The 16,119-nt window shown below is 38.3% G+C and overlaps 1 protein-coding gene across 30 annotated transcripts in view; it reads right to left on the bottom strand.

The window, feature by feature from the left end:
- The window catches only part of RIMS1 (regulating synaptic membrane exocytosis 1), a 317,413-nt gene that overhangs the window by 214,194 nt on the left and 87,100 nt on the right, over window positions 1–16,119 (bottom strand). The gene's annotated exons all lie outside the window — the stretch shown is intronic.

The following is a 16,119-nucleotide window of genomic DNA, read 5'->3' as shown; positions in this document are numbered from 1 at the left end:
AGAGAGGAGGGAGACAACACCTTTCAACCCAGTATGGCCCTCTCCTAACTGCATCTTTGGATCTACAGCCCTTGCACTTTTGGGAACTTCTCTGTCCCTTCCTCGGCCTTTGGAAGGAGGTATAAGCCCTTCCATCTGATTGCTGTTTTGTGTTGGGATCTGGAAACGCACTCCCTTAGTGCAGGGCATGAGCCTTACTCTTGACGTCCCAGCAGATACCACACAAAAGCCAGGAGAAAGACCTCTAGGTCTTTCCTCTAGCACATGCATGGAAAGGGCAATACAGTTCGTGGAGACAGGACAAACAGATGAAAGATATGATCCATTCCTGTGAGGTGGTAATGGTAATTATATCAGGGTGGAAGAGGCTCCAACCAACTTTTCCGGTCAGATAAAGAGAATGAGAGCCTTGTCAGAAGAGGCCAAAGCAGCAGAAGTGCACTATTTTAGATTGACCCTGACACAAGTTTTCTTGTAAAGCTCCTCAAACCCTTTGTGATCTAAGTACAAGCCAAAGAGTTAGTATTAATGTCTTCAAATATGTTGATCAGTTAAAAGAACAGAAATATGATGGTGAGCTAGAAGTGGTGGCAAGGAGCTACCCACTCTCATATCTCCCACAGACAGGAAAAGGATATAGTTTCACTAGTTTAACAATTTCTTAATACTATCCTAGCAAAATTTGTAATTGTGTGGACCGTGAATAATTACATTGCCCAAATTCAGTGACACAAGGTGAAGTTACCTTGCTTAATATAATATGAACTCTGATCAGCTTAGTGAGTTTGCACCTTGTTTTACACCAACATAATATTCATAAACATTTCTAACTAAGCTCTCTGGAAATAGCACATTTTAAACACTGCAGGCAACAACCATAGTTCTCAATGCTTTCTTGGCTCATATCTGAACATCAAATTCAGCACAACTTTCTTTGGTGAAAACAAGGAAATGACAAGTCATGGTACAACACACATTGTCTTTGGTCTCCTGAAGCAGAGTCCACCATGCCTCTACAAAGCAGACTGCCTCTGTGCCCTAGGGCTTACTCAGTGCTGCACTGCAGAAAACATGCTGTATTTGCTAAATGTTCAGCCCTTCTCTTTCTTTTCCAATCCTATTTTAACCATAGTGTCTGCCCTTCCAGTAATTATTTGAACTTCCCTTACTCATCGTCAGTCCCATGGGTTAGGTTCCTCTCTCATCTCACTATTGCAAACTTCCCAGGCTAGAATACTTGGGTGCCCTAACGCTGTCAATTCAGCGTTTAGCTAGAACAACACATAAAAGATATAAAAAGGTACATGCAATGGTATCATGCAGAGAGGAGACACATCTCTACTCACTTGCCTTTTACTTTTACTCTTCCCTGGGCAGCCCCAGTAGGCCACTGTTGGTTCTCCACCCATAATATGGCCAAAGGAAGGGGGATGGAGCTAAATGCTACAAAACATGATCTAAGTGGTGGAGCTAAAAAACACCATGAAACTGTGAAAACAATCACAGCAGTCAAGGAAACAGAAAAAAAGGGGGGAGGAGGAAGGGGAAGAGATAGAAGAAAAAAAAGGTCAATTGCATTTGCAAGTCTACAAGTAATTTTCATACACATTTGCTTCCAAAAAAACAAGCCCAAAATAAGTTGGACACAAGGTCCTTTTACAGAACCTTCTAAAAAGGACTGATGGAAAGTTCCTTAAAGTAAGTTTCATCGAGGTGCAGAGAGAAACTAATTATTGTCTTCCCCAGCCAAATCAACAACTCTGGATTTTCTCATGGCAACACAAAACAACACTGTTTGTAAAGAAAGTGTCCTTCAACATGCCTAAGAGTCAAGAGCATTGATTAGACGGTGAGGTGGCAACAACCTATAGTACAGAGAATGAGTACAAAATCACTCTGTGGGGAAAAATTGGATGTAAATACCAACACAATATGACTAGTTTAAAAACAGGGATAAAAACTACTACCTAAACCTGTGTGGGTTTTAGCTTTATTCCTTATTATTGTTCTGCCAGCTAATAAGCAGGAAGTTCCACTTCTACTTTTATAATAGGCCATAAAAAGTGGAGTATTTCAGGTACTGGATCATGTCTTCCCTTACAAACTAAGCAATGACTTCATTTTCCTTGTTCACATCTTATTCAGCACCATGCCCTCCTCCACATGTAGTAAAAAAGACATGTGAAACACTTCTCCTGAGTATGCTGACCTGTGTCAGCACATGATGGCATAACACTGCCGTAATGCCATTCCTTCACTGAAAGCAGCACACGGTGGTATTTTGAGCTGTAGTCTCCAGGCCCCATAGGAAATTTCTCCAGTAGAATAATGTATTATGAAGTGGCTCAGCCAGAAAACATCCCTTAAAATACATTAAGTCAATGAGTAAAGAACAATTTGATTTATTTTCTCTTCAAAAACACTGGCTTCATTTTATTATAGAATACAAATATCATTTATTTAAGCTAAACTTCACCAAAATCACATTTTTGTGAACGAACAAAACCTAATCTCTTTTCAGAGCGAAGCAAAGGAGAAGTCAGAAATAAAGAAATGCCCTTCTCTTCAATTTATTTATTTTATTCATTGAATCACACAATGTGCTAATGGCCATGGTGTTTTTTTTCTAAGAATGGTCATCACACTGTAACCAACCAGACATAACATGGAGAATAACTGAAAATAATGTAAAACAAAGTGCAAAAAGCCTGAAGGAGATTGGTAGGCGGATTTTACAATTAAAAACCTACAGAATTAAAGGATTAGAAAAGGGGGGGGGGGGGGGGGATGAAATCTTTAGAACACTTTTCAAAAGTAAGGTTCAAATTTGCACCTACACAAAATCAAAAATATGCATACCAGTGTTTAGCTCTTACTCCAAACTATAAAAAGCAGTGTCTAAGAAACAGAGAAAATAAGATAAATATCCCATTTATCCAATTGAACTATATTAATCAGTAGCATCCCTAGGTTCAGCTGTATCAATCACACAACACAGGCAGAATTTGTCCTGGTCAGCCAGGCTACCTGCTGCAAAGACAATCCAACTCCACACAGCAGAACAACCACACATGAGATGGGACCATCCGAAGATCAGCTCGCATTTATAGTCTGCTGGTCCCATATGTACTTGCCCTTTCCAGCTGTTAAGTCAGTTCAGAAAACCACATCCACAGAAGTACCCAGGAAAACCAACAGAAGATGATCACAGAAATACACAGTTTCATTACAGGTACACAAAAGTGAATCACTGTTCTACATCCTCATCAAGAAGCCATAGGAAACAGAGATTTACACACCCCTGTGCTAAAATTTAAGTTTATGAACACTTTGCAACTCAAGATTTTTGCATCTTAAAATGCAACCCTCCTCTGAGTGGAAAATTCATCATGCCTAATATCTCAAATCCTCCACCTTTAATTCAGTGATACAATCATTTTCATACTATCTATTCCCCCATTCCCAAAATTTAATTATATTGTGACAGTAGGCGATTTTTTGGGGTGTCAGTATCATGAGAGATTTAAATACTGGGTTAAAATGGCATCAGCCGTCACTAATGCCAACACTTGCAAATCATAATGGATTTTATCCATCAAACCAGTTGCAAAAATAGTTACTAAGTGCAACCCTCATAGAGTTGCAATTGGCAACTAGAGTAAGAATAGACCCTGCTATGCGTTGAGAATATTGTTTTTGTTACAATCACACAGTGGGAAAAGATGCTTAAAGACATTACAGTCTGTTGCTAACAGTGTAATGCACACAAGCAAAAAAAAATAAAAAATAAAATAAATCCTCAAAGCTGCAGTATATCATTTCAGTCAGCTGGCACCTGTTACAAAGTTTGGAAAGTTGAGAGGTGTGGGTACTGGTTCAACATAACAGGAAATTACTTTGGAGCAATGCTTATTAAAACAGCTTTCTGAAACAGTCTTTCTCACACATACATTTGAAAAAAAAAATCTGAATATTTTTGGCATCCAATGTGTTAAACAGATGATAGGTATCAGATGGCATTACGGGGTGAGCAGCAAAAAATATGACAAAGCACAGTGGTCTGTAAACAGAGCAAAGCTACTGAAAATCTAACTACCATATGGTGGTAACAAACAGGACACGTGCAAAACAGGAAAAGATCTCACAGTGAGGGGTGTGATAGAAGCCAGCAAGACGCAGAACAAAAAAAAAAAAATGACAATAGGACTGCAAGCACAACAGTGATAACATTTCAAATTAATTATATTCAGCTGAGTCCCAGTGTGTACAGTATGTCTTCTACCTAAAAATAATTCAAACAGCCTCACTGAGAGCATCTCTAATTTATCATCATGTTCAGCTTCTTTTATAATATCCATATTACAAGGAACAAAAAAGGCTCACACATCTATTTTAAATATACCATCAATGTGCTTGAACACAAGATAATGATTAAGCTTGTCTCCAGCATTATTTAATTCTCTTCATTCTTCAGGATGCCAAAGTAAACACAAATGAAAAGCATATGGCATTTTAGTGAATTAGAAAATTAGAAAAGGAGAACATTACTAGTTTTATTTTATGCTTTAAGCACGGCACATAGTAAAATTAAAAATTTCTAAGCTTTTTATATTTGTAATTTATTTTACTTCCTATCTTTAATATACTCTTTACTGAAGTTAAATATTCTTCTCAAGAATTCTATTGGAGACAGAAAACTCACAGCATGCTCTTTCTACATTTTTACTACCTAGTTTTCCCCAAAATATCACTGTTTATAACTGTTTTAAGAAAATTGTCTTGAGCTTCAAGATATTGTCAGTGGAAAAATGGAGCCTCTAATGTGGCAAGCATCCTTGCCTCTTGATGTTCACTGATAATACACAAGCTAAGAATTAAATCAGTGTTAACAAAGGATTTTTCTACAAAACTCTCTTATCTAATTAAATTGTTGAGTAAAATGCATGAGTGCCAAATTATTATAAACTATTATTCTTTTGATCTAAACCTCCACAAGGACTATAAAAAAACATGACATCCAATTCGAGGTCTTCCTCTCTTTCTTTCCTGTTATCTATCAACACTTTGACTAATTCCCAAGTTTTCATAGAATCATAGAATCACAGAATGGTTTGGGTTGGAAGGGACCTTAAAGACTATACGGTTCCAAACTCCCTGCTTTGGTAGGGACACCTTCCACTAGACCAGGCTGCCCAAAGCCCCATCCAGCCTGGCCTTGAACACCTCCAGGGATGGGGCATCCACAGCTTCTCTGGGGAACCTGTTCAAGTGCCTCACCACCCTCGGAGTAAAGAATTTCTTCCTTATATCTAATCTAAACCTACCCTTTTTTAGTTTAAAACCATTACTCCTTGTCCTATCACTACACTCCCTGATAAAGAGTCCCTCCCCAGCTTTCTTTTAGGTACTGGAAGGCCACTATAAGGTCTCCCCTGAGCCTTCTCTTCTCCAGACTGAACAACCCCAACTCCCTCAGCCTGTCTTCGTAAGAGAGGTGCTCCAGCCCCTTGATCATCTCCGTGGCCCTCCTCTGGACTCGTTCGAATACTTCCATACCCTTCATGACTTGGGGGCCCAAGAGCTGAACGCAGCAGTCCAGGTGGGTTCTCACAAGAGCAGAGCAGAGGGGGACAATCACCTCCCTTGAAGTTGGCCTTGCTTCTTTTTATGCAGCTCAGGACGCAGTTGGCTTTCTGGGCTGCAAGTGCACATTGCTGGCTCATGCTGAGCTTCTTGTCAACCAATATCCCCAGGTCCTTCTCCTCCTCAGGGTTGCTTTCAATCCATTCTCTGCCCAGCCTGTATTTCTGCTTGGGATTGCCCTGACCCACACACAGGACCTTGCACTTGGCCTTGTTGAACCTCATGAGCTACACACAGGCCCACCTCTCAAGCCTGTCCAGGTCCCTCTGGATGTCATCCCCTCCCTCCAGCACATTGACCGCTCCACAGCTTGGTGTCATCGGCAAACTTGCTGAGAGTGCATTCAATCCCACTGTCCATGTCGACAACAAAGATGTTAAACAGCACCTGAATTCTGCCTGAACTCAATTTATACATGAACTCTTCCCAAAGGACAGTCTCAAACACAAATTTAGTTCACACAGTTCAATACTGATAATTTATTGAGAGATGCATTTTTTCTGTAACAACACATACTGGAAAATTGTACTATGGAAAAAACATCTAAAGGACACCAGGAGAAAGGCTTCATTAACCAAATGCTCATTAATCACATTCAGCAAAACCACTAGCATTTGCTTCTCAGTAGTCATACTAGTCATAGGTATGATTTTAAGAGAAGGAGAGCTTCTGCCAACCCATTTGCCATTTAAATCCTGAAAGAAAAACCCTAGGGCTCATTTTAAACCAATAATATCTTAAATAACAGGAATGAGAGTCCTTTGGGAAATACTGCACAAAGCCTACTAAGCTGTTTTATGATTCTGCATGCTACTCTGAAATACTCATAAATTAGGCAGAGAGGCATTTTTCCAAAGGTTTTCCTTGGTAAATGTTGTTCTACTATTCTGCAGTGGTTCTCCCATCAGCACGGTAATCAACGTGCACTCACAGAGCTTCAGGCTCCATGATTCAAGTGCTGCAGGAGCCCACAGGTTGGTGAGTAGTCAAAGGCAACAAAGTTAGCCCTCAAGAAAATTTGGTCCAAACCCTGGTGGCTCTGTCTGTAGAAAAAGCACTGATAATTTTTCAAGTGACCAAGTCAGTATCTGTTTCAGAATACTTGGATCTAACCCCAGCATTAATGCCCTAAACCAGCACTAGCAGAAAAGGGTATTATTTCATAGTTGCTTCCCCTTGGCTAACCTTATAGATAGCCAAAAGCTGTAAGGACTTAGTACCATAGATCAGTATTTTCTTAACCTAAGAACAAATTTCCAATTGGAGATAGATGTAAAGGAAGTATATCATTCTTCTACATTGGAATTTCTTCAATTCAGCAATGTTTAGGAACATGGCTTAGTGGGTAGTATTGGTGGTAGGGGGACGGTTGGACCAGATGATCTTGGAGGTCTTTTCCAGCCTTACTGATTCTCTGATACTAAGCATGTTGCTTGAGCCGTCAGCCTCTGCTAACCTAAGCTGTGTTGTGTTTTTGATGATCACCGGCTTTTTCTTCTGCCACATTCACAGATATTTCACAACATGAAACATGCATAGAATGGGACCCCTACTTTGTAATCTTGTTCTGTGCCATGGTTTTTAAAAGGCACTCACTCCGTTTACTTGGGGTGCATGATATAAAATCCAGAGCCCTGTGTCTACAGTGCTTAAGTGGCACTTTTATCCAGCATGTTGTACAATGTTCTCTGTAAGCTTCACTCTTTGCCATTCTCTTCAGCTTTTATAGTTACCTAGATTGAGAGCTTTCCAAACAGAGGACAAAGATTTCTTATCAGGTCTCTAGGAAAACTCAGGTGGAACAACTAAAAATTTCTCCCCATTAACTATAATCCAAACAGCACTGATGCATTTCTGAAATAGAACAGAAAATCTGGAGGTTTCATTAAAATTTCTGGAGCTGGTCAATAGTACAAATATTGAGATTTTTTCTATGTTTCAAAGAAAATCACTTAACAAGCCATCTGTGCATTGCACCACGCCTTGGTCTGGAGCCAGAACAGCAAAGAGGTGACCTGGGCCCAGAATACTGACATCATCTAGCCATGTTATTGACGTGGCCTTAAATCTGTGAGCTTCCCAGAAAGTAGGAAGCTCAGTATGATCTGCCACACAAATTTGTCATGTTGAGCGATGGATCATAAAAGATCTAGCATGTTTTATGAAAGGTAATACTTTTCCTACCTGAAAACAGACAAGCAATAAGTATGTCTGGGAGGCAGCAACCCTCATCTCTTCTTTTTTTCCTTATCTCAATGAATTGCCAAGATTATCCAGATAATATTCTGTCACATACAGTATTATGTGGATATTCCAAAAACAGGAGAGAGAACACATCCTGCTAGGATTGCACAAGTATGAAACACTGTCTCTTATACTTTAGGAAGACTTGATTTAGGATACGGCACACTGAAGGACAGACAGGGTTTGTGTTTTTTTTTCTTCTGTGTGGAGGACTGAGACATAGGAGACTTGTTTTTTTTTTTTTTTGTACTAAATTATCTGCCTGTGCTTACTGCTGCTCCTACTGCAATTTATTTATGTCATAGGTCATTAGAAGACCAAAATATATGTGAAGAAGATCAGAAAGGAGCAGAGTGCTAGGAACTTAAACGTTACCCTAGATAAGACTTTTTGAACAGTAATCCACTAGATATCCAATTTTATACCCTTCTGTTAGGTGAAGTCACCTGGGGGATAATTTGGTGTTTCATATGGATTCTTCAGTCAAACCATTAAACGTTCACTGCTTGGATGCTAGAAAGGTTACTATTTTAGCCTGGAGGAATCTGGAAGCATGTTTTTTTTACACTCTCTATCAGTTGATTACTAGGGAGTTATGATTGGTGGTATGTAATGTACATTTGATGAGCAAGAAACAGTGGACTGGTTGCAACCATTATATTGGAAATATTATCAGCATATACACTGAAATATATGAAAGCAGTAAGTCGAAGTAAGTCATCTTTACTACATCATAAAGCATATCAATTAGTTCCTTTAGTAAACCTGTTCCTGACTTAGGAAGTACAACATGAGCCTATTACACCCTTGCAACAAGCTGACATCAAAATCTTCAGTCACTGAGAAAGAAAAAAAAAAAAAAGACCTTAATTCTAACTTTACTGAACAGGTTTGAAAATGGCCCCAAACTCTCCTGTTCCCCCTTGGGGGAGAAAAGAAAAGCAAAACAGAACAATATGTAAGTCCTGGAATTCAGGTCGTATGCAACATTGTGTTCACAGTCTCTGAAGCTGTATAATGCATTAACTTTAAGATAAGAAGCAAGTCTTGCTCTCAGAATACTGAGGGAGGATCAGCACCTCCTAGGTGAATCACCCTCATCATTAAAAATGTATGCCTTATTTCCAAGGACAGCCATTTCAGCTCCCATCCCTCAGTGCTTGTTCTGCCTTTCACCACTAGATTAAAAAGCTTTTAGTGGTAGATACTGCATGTCTATGGAACTGTTTATATTTTATAATCAAGTCACCTCTTGATCTCCTTTGTGATAAACTAAACAGACTGAGATCTCTAAATCCGCCACTGAGAAGTATTTTCTCCAGCACCTTGAACATCATTGTAGCTCTTAACTGAACCTTTCATGACCTTTCAGCAAGCTTTAAAAACATAATGCCCTAAAAATTGGATCATTCCTTTATCCATTTTCCAAATGCTGTATTACAAACACCTAGGATGAACGCCAGGATCAATGACCCAACAGTCTCTTGGGTGATCTGAGTGTCACTTTTGAATGGTAGCAATACCTCAGAAGTCATATAAATTTACAGAATTTTCCTAATACTCCAAAAGTTAATAAAGAAGAAGAAAATGCAAAGGAAAAAAGGGGAAAAGGGAAAGGGAAAAAAGAAGAGAACACATCAGTTGACCGGAGACTTCTACATCCAAGTCTTTTAGTCTTCTTTTGCTCAAGTAACTAAGGCCTACTTATTTTTAAATACTTACCCAAAGCCAGAGTTAATTCAAGTTTTCTTTGGTTACTATAAAAATGGGAAACAACTTCTTTGTCCTCACAGGATGCAAATACATTTCTCCCCCCCTCCTTTTTTTTTTTCCTGTGTACAAACAGAATTACTTAGCTAATGTTCTCACCTTTTGTACATAGTAGCAATGCTAGTATGTCCATCTGAAATTGGTCCATATCTTCCTTAGGGTACTAATGTCTAAAATACATTTCCCAAACAACCTGTTAGTACCTGCAGCTCTGGATTTTATCCTCATTTCTTTAGCATACCCTACTAATTCTCTGCACTTCATAGCTTGTAATTCCAAACAGTTTCTATCTGTGTTTATTGTGAATAAAAACTGATGAGGAAAGGCAACTGGAGCTGTATCATAATATGCTATTCCAGTAGATTATCTGCGTAAAATATCACCTTCCCTGGAACATATTCCATCTTAAACTTGACAGGATACTGTTGAATGTAAGCAAATGAAAATTTCCAAGTATTACATTAGTGTTTGAATCTCTAAGAAATACTAAAAATAATGCCCTATTTTCATTTCTGTAGCTTCTACACAGAATCACTTGAAATCTTTCCTGCAGCTCTTCTTCATTAAGTATATTTGAAATTTTTAAAAGTGCAAAAATGAACTTGCATTTTTATGACAGCCAGGATTTACAGATGAAGAGTCCCATGTGAGTATTGAATATTACTCACAATGAAAAATGGCAATCAATTTCTTAAGGGAAAAAAAAAAAAAAAAAAACTTTGAATATTTTTCCCTTGAATATTTGCACTACTGAAAACGTCTCAAATTCATAGAAAACAGTTCCTTGTTATGAAAAGAAGTCAGCTGCACCTCTTCAAGAGAAAAGGCTCTCACTGTTCTAACATAATGCCATTTTCTCCACCCTTTCCGTCAACAACTCTAGGTAACATGAATTGTAGAATTTTGAAAACTTCCATCAAACAAACAAAAAAGAAAAATTAATTGCAGCAAAATGCTTCTGAGTGTTGTATCCTTTTTTCCTTCTACTGATGTCCCTTAGCTAAACTCCAAAGTCTTCAGTCAGGGGAAATTCCTAAGAAACAATTCTGAAATCCCTTCTTCACTCTATTTCCTATTTTTAGCTTTCAGATGTTGGCAGGTAGGAAAGTTGATTGCTTGCAAATACTGAATTAAAGTAGAGCCCCTTTGATTTCCTTCTTCAAGGATATAACAGACAATTAGGATGTCCCTGCTGTCAGAAAAGTTTCTTAATTAAGTTCATGAAAAGGCTTTTGAATTCTTGACTCAAGTGGAACGCTCTTGTTTATTGCTCATGGTGTCGTCGCTGCCAAGGCTATAAATACCTCTCCCACTTTGCCTTGTGAACACTGCTCAGTGCTTCACCAAGGCAGCGGTGAGGCTGCCCAGCCACTCTTCTCTTGTGAACTCTGCTATCTTGACTAGCATCTGTGGAAAACTTTCCATGAACCTTGCAGAACTCACCCTGCCTCTGTTAGCCTTCTTCCCTGGTTTTGACCCTCTCTCTTAAATCACAAGCATTTAACTCTTACAAGTTCCAACATGTTACCATAATGTTAAGAAATATATATTCTCAAAGTATCTACCATTCAATTATTCGCCTCTTCTGTGACCTGAAACAATCATTAAAAAATAAGTAAGTCTAGAAAGCCTAATTCAGAAAACGGATTTTCTTTGATCTGAAATTCCATTTTTATACACATTTTCAGAGCCAAAAAGTTACGTAGCATTCTGTGATTTTCTCAAATAAAAAGTCAATCTCATTTTTAACCTTCAAGTATTTATTCTGATTTCACTTATCTAAGTGTTTAGCTCTGGAAAGGATATGATTTGCATTTTATTTGTGAGGAGAGCCAAGACGAATTCACACAACAAGAGACATTCACAGTGACAAGAGCTGAGACACAAAAGATAAAATTTCCAGCTTAAATCTTTGCAGGTGCTGAAAACAAAAAAGGGAATTGGAGATGGCAATACAAATGCTGCAAAAATTTTAAGTACAGTGTCAGACAACTTTTGTCCCATATTCATTTTTAGCACTTTCAGAATCATGCAAATACACTGTTTAATTTTCTTCTTCTCTATTAGGAAAATATGAAATGCATTAGCAGGCTTCCACTATGGCAAACCAATATTGCTCTATTTACTTCCTTCCTTATTCATTAGCTGAAATGATTAAGTCAAGAGGATTAATAAGTACATAATTCTCCATTTCTAGATGTTACACTGCAGCAAAGTCTATAATGTATTACATCCTTGAAAGAAACAGTCATTTAAAACAGATTTTTGAGACTGGCCAGTGGACAAACAGACAAAATTCCTGCTTGACTCTGCAGCCTAAAACCTCAGAAGTTCAGAAGCTTTTACAATCACCATCCCGGCAAAACGCCAGCTGCCACTCCGTGATTGTTAGCTCCATATATTCAGATGTTCCCTAATTAGAAATCCAAAAAAAAGCCTCTCAGGCAATTCTAGGTGCCTACAGTTAGGTGACTGAATCCTGGTGCTACTTAATGAAGTCAGTAGAGTCTGTAGTGTGATTACCTCATACCAAGGTAGAAATCTTCATTTGATTGCCTGATTTTGCTCTACATTTCCAACTTTTTAAAAATATATATATAACAAACAGTTTTTTATTCTGTAAATATAATTGAATAATTCTTTAAAATAGTAATTCCTTTAGTAATAAATCTTTTAATTAGTCCTAAATTAAATTTTGGGATGTCTCTAACACGTTAACCCATAGCCAATAACCATCCTTTCCAGTGCAGTTATCTTTCAGCTGACGTCAACGGAAATTTTGCTATTAACTTTAAAAGCAACAGGTTGGACTATTTCATTGATGCGATTACCTAATGGAGGTTTGATTTCTAGACAACTGTAAAGTATTACTTCTTCCTTAATGGCAAATCATTTTAAAAGGACAGCATGATGGTCAGCTTTTGAATTGTGTGGACTTCTATTTTCACTTGCAGAGTAGAAGCAGGACGGTATCTGCTGATACTAGAATATTTAAAACACAATTAGATTACTAAATTTTTAATATTATTCAGTAGACTGACACAACATAAAAAATTCTAATGAGGGGTACAAGAAAGAGCTCAGGTGCCTGTGTCTAAATCTGACATGAACTCTGTCCCCATCTTTCCATCCCTAGTTTGGGCTGCTGCTTTCTTGGGTTCTTTTGAACTTCAGAGCACACACAAGTGGCTGAAGAGTTGTAGGGCTAGAACAATAGGTGTTCCGAAAGCTGGCCTGATCACACCATATTTTTAATTGCCCCAACACAGCATCACATAAAGGGGAAGAAACTGGGGGACTGCTTGTTTGTAATATAAAAGATAAGCTTTTCTAATATGTAAAGTGATAATTATCTGACTGGAAATGAGATGGATTCTCAGAGCTTATTTAATTAATGATCTTGACTGTATTCCACTGACAAAACAATTTATTTTGTGCTATTTTCCAAATTAATAATAACATATCCAAAATAGCTGTGGTGATCTCATCACAGTTTTCCAATAGTTAAAGGGTGGTTACAAAGAGCACAGAGGCTCTCTCTTCACAAGCAGCCACATGGAGAAGACAAGGGGCAGCAGGTACAAGTTGCAGTGCGAGAGGGTTCGTTTTGATATAAGAAAGACTTTTTACAGTAAGAACAATCAATCACTGGTCCAGATGCTCCAGGGATGTGGTGTAAAACCCCATCACTGGAGCTTTTCAAGATATGACTGGACAGGGTGCTAGATAATCTCATCTAGGCACCTTTTCCATGAAAGGTTGGTCCAGATGATCTTTGAAGGTCCCTTCCAAACTGGGCTATTCTATGATTTTATGAAAACTTGTACAGCTCTTTTAAACACGCCAAGGCAAGTGATACCCTATCTGATCTTACTTCTGCAGATGACAGTAAGAGTCCAGACAATCAAACAGATGAACTTCTCTGTTGATTTTATATGACAAGATGCTGAGAGTGAAAGAAATGCTGACATTTTCAAGGAACCCAAATTCCATTGCATAAAGCCACAGGTAAACTCTATATGCTAATAACACAGTTCCCAACCTCACTTCAGAAAATAACAGGGTCAAAAGTTTCATGTACTAAAAACCGCTTCTGTAAATTACTAAATATACTATACTCTATTAAAGGTAAGCCATGACTCCATGTAAAGCAGGGACAAATGCAGAACAGTTCATTCTACATGTTAACTGCATATAGAAATGTCCAGTAAGCATGTATGTAGTCCTTTTCATTTGGCACAAAAGCAGTAGATTCCAATTAATTTGATGTACTTAAAACTGTTTAAAAAGAAGCTAAATATTTAAAAAGAATGCTCTGTAGACATTATCATGTTTAAATATGTAATTTATTAATTTTGCACTTGGGCTTGTCTTGGCCTTGCCTGAGCTGATTTTAGTTTGTTTTAGTTCTGAAAACAATTGTTCAGCAGTCAGATAACTATTGCTTAAGGCTGTTTTGTTCAGTTTTAGCTTACAGTAGTAATAAATAGCTATCCTGTGTGGATTAAACTGCCTGTGTGGTGTGGGAGAGTGCAGAGGATGATACCAGAGGCTCCAGACTGTACACAGAAGTTACAGTGGTCAATCAGCGGCCACTGCAGGAGTGCCACCTCCTGATTCAAGAAAAAACAGTGCTAAAGGCATCAGAGAGAAAAGAAAAACAGAGTAACTGGGGACCAATGAAAAAGCAAGTCAGCAAGACTGAGTTAAGAAAACACACAAAAATTAACCCGCGCTGACCAAAACACCTAGGATGAACAAAGCACCAGCAGCATGCTTCACCAGCATAGAGGGGGAAGAAAGTCCCATCTTGAACATCAGCTTTTCCTGGTGGAAGACCATTCATAACTTCCTTGCGCCCATTCTGCTCAGGAAAAAACAAAGCTGCCAACCTTAGGACTCAGAGGAACACCAGTGAGCACAGCAACAGAGAAAAGATATTTTTTTTTTCATTTGGTTGTGTTTTTTTTCCTGAATAATAGCATTATCTTCATTACCGAGGTTCTTATATTTGGACTATAAATATGTATTATGATAACAGGAGTGGTGATATGAAGTATCAGATTATTAAAACGTTAACGGGACTAATGGTAAATTATTAGCTCCATAAAGGTATGTTCCTTTTTACCCATAAGATTTTGAATGTAGCATTATGTACACCTACAGAAACCTCAAATATAGAACTGATTGCAGTTATAACCTTTGTACTCATATTTGCTTAGTCTATAGTCTTACAGACTAATTCATTTTTAAAGTCTATCATAAAATCCTCATATCATGCTTCCCCTCTGAGACCAATCGGAAACTATTCATGACTTGTATATTTCTGGCCTTCTTTAGTTTGGACAGGTGGGGGGGCATTTCCAATCCCGGCCAATTTTGAGTGGCAGGTGATTGATTACAGGTCATCTTCTTGCTCATAACCTCCGCATCCATCTCAAGTCAGAGATCCTGTCAGGAAGGCAAAACTCGTGGCAATCTTACACTGACATCCTTCTACTAAACTTGTATTTTCAGTTATTCTCCAAACGAGTACCCAGCACTTTGATTTATCTGCCTCTCGCCTCCTCAGTGCATCTTTTGTCCTCTCGTATATTGTGGCATGATGGTGCTGTCTGGATCTCATCACATAATAATTTAGTGATCCTGAAGGCAGAAAGGCTTACATGAAATGTTGTCCATGACGGGGCTGCCAAACTGGAGGTACCACCTTGTGCTCTCTTCCTCAACCCTGGAGGACATCTCTACAACAGTGCTTGGGCCAGAACCTCAATACTCCCCTGCCTTAGTTTACAGATGTAACAGAGATTAATTTGCTGTAAAAGCCCTTCTGCAATTCTTTCTTAAAAAATGCAGTAACTCCAGTCTGAGTTTGGATAAGTTATACTGACTGTGGTTTGCATCTGACTGTAAAACAAAGCATTTCTGCTGGTGTAAGAGACACAAAGCAGAGATCCTTTATGCCATTTAGAAAGTCACCTTCTCAAGGGGAAAAAAAAAAAAGTGCCTGGAAGGCATACAGACACACTCATACACACATATACACCAAGAAAATTTGCACAACTTGATGACATCTCCAGTTCCAGCCCTGATGAATGGTATCTTCAGCGAGAGATCTCCTCTTTTGAAAGGGAAGAGCATAGCAGGATCTTTAGACACTTAAATTGTCAGCAATTTTTTTTTCTTTAAATCTTTCCTGCTCTTCATAAAAAAAGGAACCACAGTAATAACATTTGTGAGACTATAACCTAATCACAGTCTCTGTTATCAAATCCATACTATTTTTCTGAAATAACCTGAATTCTTATTTACAAGCCACAAAACCACACTGAATCTAAATGGGATCTTTCTGGTTGTGCCTTAATAACAACCATACATCATGCTATCCTTCAAACTGAAAGGACTAAACCTTTCAATAATAACTTCGAATAATAATAATGGAGTATCTTTTATCCATGTTGA

This window comes from Anser anser, assembly GCF_964211835.1.
Source record: "Anser anser genome assembly, chromosome: 3".
Classification (NCBI taxonomy): domain Eukaryota; kingdom Metazoa; phylum Chordata; class Aves; order Anseriformes; family Anatidae; genus Anser; species Anser anser.
This window is presented reverse-complemented; position numbering and strand designations above follow the sequence as displayed.